Here is a 6007-nt window from a genome sequence, read left to right as displayed (position 1 = left end):
GGCTGGGGTGCAGCCGTCTTGGCTCTCTGGGTAGTCGACAACACTGCATTTGAGGCTTCCTGCAGTAACTCGGCGAGGCGAGGCACCCTGTCAAGGACTGCAGAAACAGAGGCGACGAGGGCAGTGAGTTCTAACTGGTCGTAGCGGCTGCTCTGGGACGACTGGTTGCAGCATCGGCGCGGACGGCGGTCTCAGTGGAGCTGTTTCTAGCAAGCTTTCGGTGCGCAGACACCTGCTGCTGCCGCTTTTTGCGACGGAGGCGGTGTTGGCAGCGACGCTGACCAGCGCCGAGTCAGTGGTGGTGGTGGTGTGTCAAGAGCAGCCTTGTAAGCTCCACCACGGATACACTGCGCTTGCGTGTCATTGCCGCAGATGCTGGTCGGAAGCGACGAGTCTTACTATGGTGTGCGCCTGCTGTGGCAGGTGACAAAGCGCTCAGATAGTTGAGTTTTTACTCGATGTATCTTCGCTACCGACAGCACCGTGGTGACTTCCTTGTTTGATTTTCGCAAGTGCCGGATTCCATGCCTTTTCGAAATTAAAACGGTTTACGATATTTCGTGATTGTTACACTAATAGAATCTCCATAGCTTCCTTGAAAACTAGTCCGAAAAAGATTAAGACGAAGCAAAAAATTCACGTCACTGCGTGAAGATGATACCTGTGCCTTCGGACGTGTCCGAAACAACAGATACCATCTTCATATAGTTAAGGCTAACCGGCCATTGACCTTCTTCTTCTGTGCTGGATGCACACGCCCTGCCCGAACTCTTAACGGGACTCGGTAAGATTGTCTGCCGCGAGTAATGAGTGTAATAGGCAGGGGCACTACGAATGTAGTGTGCGGACATTAAGTTGGGAATGTGGATCTCACGGAAAGCGTGTAAGGGATAAATACCTGCAGTCGCGCTATCCTCTGTGCCCTCGGTGGCTCAGCTGCATAGAGCGTCTGCCTTGTAAGCAGGAGATCCCGGGTTCGAGTCCCGGTCGGGGCACACATTTTCATCTGTCCCCATTGATGTACATCAACGCCTGTCGACAGCTTAGGGTCTTGATTTAATTATTATTTCACGTCACTTCAGTCGACAGAGTGACTCATTTCAATCGAATGTTCCGCCAATGTTAACGTGACTGGTTCCAGCGTGTGCACGAGTCAGCAGTGCTTAATGCATCTCTCATCGAACAGTTCGTATTATTTGGACAAAATATGAGCTGTCACAACATTCACAAGGAAATTTCCATCTTTAGGAGCAACACGTCATTTTTCAGAGGAAGGGTGAAGTAGCGGATTTGATAGAAGGGCGGAAGATCACTTTCCTGTGCGATGTGGGGTGTGTATCAGATAGTGCTGACAGAGGTAAAAGTTCAAAGAAGGGCACTTCGTTTTTATATTATCACATAACAGGGAGATGGTGCCACGTATATGATACGCAAATTAGGGTGTTAATAATTAAAACTAGGGTTTTTTCTGTTTTTCCATTGTGAGAGGACCTTCTCGCGAAATTTCAGTCACCAACTTTCTCCTCGTGATCATCATAATAAAGAAAAAAATCGGACGCCACACTGAAAGGTTTAAATGTTCAGTTTTCCCGCGCGTCGTTCGAGAGTGGAACGGCAGAGAAGGTGGTTCGATGAAACCCCTTCAGGCTCTCTCTCTCTCTCTCTCTCTCTCTCTCTCTCTCTCTCTCTCTTTTTTTTTTTTTTTAATGGTTCAAATGGCTTTGAGCACTATGCGACTTAACTTCTGAGGTCATCAGTCGCCTAGAACTTAGGACTAATTAAACCTAACTAACCTAAGGACATCACACACATCCATGCCTGAGGCAGTATTCGAGCCTGCGACCATAGCGGTCGCCCGGCTCCAGACTGTAGCGCCTAGAATCGCACAGCCACTCCGGCTGGCTTCAGGCTCTTAATTGGGAACAGCAGAGAATCATGTAGATGTAGGAGTAGACACGGCGTTTCTCGAGGGTCCGACTTATCATTGAGGAAGAAGCAACGTTATGAGATAGAATCAAAGTTGAAAGAATCACTTTCGTCTTCCTGCAAAGTGAAATGCCTCGAGAATCTGTTGCTGGGGATATCCTTTCGCTTTCAAGATGCTCTTCATGCGTGTGATTTCATCCAGTAGACGCTGTGTGCCCTACACACTAAAGATAAGGACACACTATAGTTAAGGACACGAGAGATTTCTGAGGGATGACGGAAACTGCTCTCATGTAAATATAGATTCGTGGACATGAGTTCGCAGTATAGTACTTGTATCACCCACTTTGTGACGAACGAGAATTCTCGTAAATGGGAAGTAGTCATCTCTTTCAATAATCTATGGTAAGTTGCCTTCTTGCTTGGATGAAATTCAGATGTTTCAAAATCCAAAGTAACTCAGCTTTCCCGTGAAACTACACCACAAATTTGTCTACCTACAGTAGAGCGTTGATTTGCTACCTGCCGTGTCCAGTATCGTGTCCTCAAAGTCTTCCACAAATAAATTATCCACCATAGGGAGCTAGTTCGTTTTATCGTGTCATTTTAGTTTATTTACGAATAAGAAATATTCTGTAACTCTTCAGGCATTCCCGGCGAGATCTTGACATGTGGAACAATCGGGGCTACTGCCAGAAGTTTGTGTCGCTCTGGCACAATATTTTGGCCACGTAACGTTGCCTTCTTCAGGTGCTACCTGAGACTGCCGTGTTGGAGGATCTTGTCCAGCATTTGTGCCCAGAGGGCGCTGGGTGCTCTCTTTGCCGTCCGCGCCCGCCTGGCGCTGCTTGTAATGTGTTGTCTCTTCCCCGGTGTTCCCTCGGACGTCCGCGCCCGACTTGGGCGCCATCTGTGGCAGATCTCTGAGGCCTGTCCTGCGTCGGGGGTTGCGTAGGCGGTCTGCACCCGCCTGGCGCTACTCCTGAAGTGTTACTACTTCTTGAGGAGTTTGTTGGTTCATTTCGTTGAGCCCTGATAAGCTCCAGAGCCGGACTCCACGCCGAGCTGAGCTGGTAACCGCCGTCTCGGTTTATTAGGTTGTCAGTGACCTTGATCTCGATAGCCTCCTTTATGACACTGTCCCAAAATCTTGGCGTCTGTGTCACAATTTTGGTGTTGTTATAGTCCATTGAGTGGACGAGCTCCAGACAGTGCTCCGCTATGGCAGATTTTGTTGCTTGTCCGAGTCTGGTGTACCTCTGGTGTTCTTTGCACCTGACGTCCACCGTCCTAGTTGTCTGGCCAATGTATGACTTTCCACACTGGCACGGGATGTTGTAAATGCCTGGTTTACGTAGCCCCAGGTCGTCCTTCACACTCTGGGACCCGTGAAGACTGGGACCAGCTTGATGGTGCATCCTTGTACTTGGCGGAATGCACCATAAGGAAATCAACAGCATGTTAACAGGCCAAGTTTGAGCGCCTTAACAAGAAGGTACAGCAGGATGGGGACACACGGACAGTGGTCAACCTGAGCGACAAGCAGCTCGATAAGGCCACCTCAAAAGCACTCAGCAAGGGCCTCAACTTTGCAGTCACTCCCAGAAGCGTACCTGTTGCAGACTTCGTCAGTTCGGTTGAGCAAGTCGTCAACACGCTACCTTCTAACGTGTCTGAAGAGATCCGCAGGGAGACCTGCAGGGCACTCACCAGGACAAAGCCCCCCAAACCCAACATCTCGAGCCAGGAGAGGGTGGCACTCAGGCAGCTACGGGAGGATGACAGCATTGTAGTTCTGCCAGCTAATAAGGGTAACTCCACGGTCATCTTAAACAAGTTGGAGTATGATAGGAAGGTGCAACAACTTCTGGAAGACACTGCTTACAAACCACTAGATGGTGACCCCACTGACAAGGTGGACAAGAAGACCCGGAATTTGCTGAAGGAGACAGGTCTACCTGAACAGGTCACCAAGAAGCTTTATCACAAAGCACCTGTACCACCCAGACTCTATGGACTCCCCAAGGTCCATAAGGAGGGGGTCCCTCTTCGACCTATTGTCAGTAACATCGGCACAGTGACATACCTCACTGCACAATACCTGAAGAAGATATTGGCACCATATGTGGGCAAATGTGCACACCATATTCGGAACTCGGAGGACTTCCTACAACGGCTAAGGCAGCTACACATCGTGGACTCTGACATCATGGTCAGTTTCGATGTGGTGTCGCTCGTCACACGAGTGCCACTCACCGATTCACTCAATATCATTGGAGAGAAGTTCGATGGTGCCCTGCTCGACCTGTTCAAGCATGTACTGACCTCAACATATTTTCTTTATAGGGGTCAATTTTATGAGCAAATGGAAGGAGTGGCAATGGGCAGCCCTTTATCACCTGTGGTAGCCAACCTTTTCATGGAAAGGTACGAAGAGGAGGCACTTGCATCAGCCACTTACCAACCCAAGTGCTTTCTTAGGTATATTTATGACACTTTTGTCATGTGGCCCCATGGTAGGGAGAAGCTAGATGACTTTTTGGAACATCTAAATTCACGCCACCCAAGTACAAAATTTACTATGGAGCTAGAGAAGGATGGACAACTCCCATTCCTGGATGTCCTGGTCAAGAGGAAGGCAGATGGCACTTTGGGGCACAGTGTGTATCGTAAGCCCACCCACACTGACTTATACCTTCAAGCCAGTAGCTGCACCACCCGGCACAGAAGAATTGAGTCTTGAAAACATTAGTTCACAGGGCTCGAGCTCTGTCAGATATGGAAAGTCTGGCCACAGAGATAGAACATCTACAGCTGTTGTTCAGCAGAAATGGATACTCCTCCACAGACATCCAAAGGGCACTTCGTACTACCAGTCAACCACAGGGTACACAAGAGGAGCCAGAGGAGGCGAAGAAGGTGGCATACTGGCCATATGCTGGACATATTTCTGCAAAGATCAGCAGAATTCTTTCAAAATATAAAGAGTATCTTCTGTCCACCCTCCTAAATTGGGACCATGCTAGGGAGTGTGAAGGACGACCTGGGGGCTACGTAAACCAGGCATTTACAACATCCCGTGCCAGTGTGGAAAGTCATACATTGGCCAGACAACCAGGACAGTGGACGTCAGGTGCAAAGAACACCAGAGGCACACCAGACTCGGACAGGCAACAAAATCTGCCATAGCTGAGCACTGTCCGGAGCTCGGCCACTCAATGGACTATAACAACACCAAAATTGTGACACAGACGCCAAGATTTTGGGACAGTGTCATAAAGGAGGCCATCGAGATCAAGGTCACAGACAACCTAATAAACCGAGACAGCGGTTACCAGCTCAGCTCGGCGTGGAGTCCGGCTCTGGAGCTTATCAGGGCTCAACGAAATGAACCAACAAACTCCTCAAGAAGTAGTAACACTGCTGGAGTAGCGCCAGGCGGGTGCGGACCGCGAACGCAACTCCCGACGCAGGACGAGCCTCTGACAGCCGCCACGACCGCAGATGATGGACGAGCCGAGCACGAACGACCGTCAGAGCACGAGGGAAGTGCCAACACCACAGGATCAGCGCCAGGCGGGCGCGGACCGCGAATGGAGCGCCCAACAAAGGACAGGCCTCAGAGAGCTGCCACAGATGGAGACCGTCGGGCGCGGACGTCCGAGGGAGCACCGGGGAAGAAACAACACCTTACAAGCAGCGCTAGGCGTGCTCTAAATGGTTCAAATGGCTCTGAGCACTATGGGACTCGACATCTTAGGTCATAAGTCCCCTAGAACTTAGAACTACTTAAACCTAACTAACCTAAGGACATCACACACACCCATGCCCGAGGCAGGATTCGAACCTGCGACCGTAGCAGTCCCGCGGTTCCGGACTGCAGCGCCAGAACCGCTAGACCACCGCGGCCGGCAAGGCGTGCTCTAACCGCAAACAGAGCTCCCGACGCGAGACGGGCCTCAGACAGCTGCCACAACTGCAGATGGTGGACTAGGCGAGTGCGGACGTCCGTCGGAGCAACAGGGAAGTGCCAACAACTCGGGAGCAGCGCCAAGCGGGCGCGGACCACGAACGGAACGCC

At 50.5% G+C, this 6007-nt stretch overlaps 1 non-coding gene across 1 annotated transcript; it reads left to right on the top strand.

Moving 5' to 3' along the window:
* The first annotated feature begins 920 nt into the window (after window positions 1–920).
* Window positions 921–995, top strand: Trnat-ugu (transfer RNA threonine (anticodon UGU)). The gene has a single exon. It is a non-coding gene; the product is annotated as a tRNA-Thr (tRNA).
* Window positions 996–6007: the final 5012 nt, after the last annotated feature.

This window comes from Schistocerca cancellata, chromosome 1 (genome assembly GCF_023864275.1).
Source record: "Schistocerca cancellata isolate TAMUIC-IGC-003103 chromosome 1, iqSchCanc2.1, whole genome shotgun sequence".
NCBI lineage: Eukaryota > Metazoa > Arthropoda > Insecta > Orthoptera > Acrididae > Schistocerca > Schistocerca cancellata.
This window is presented reverse-complemented; position numbering and strand designations above follow the sequence as displayed.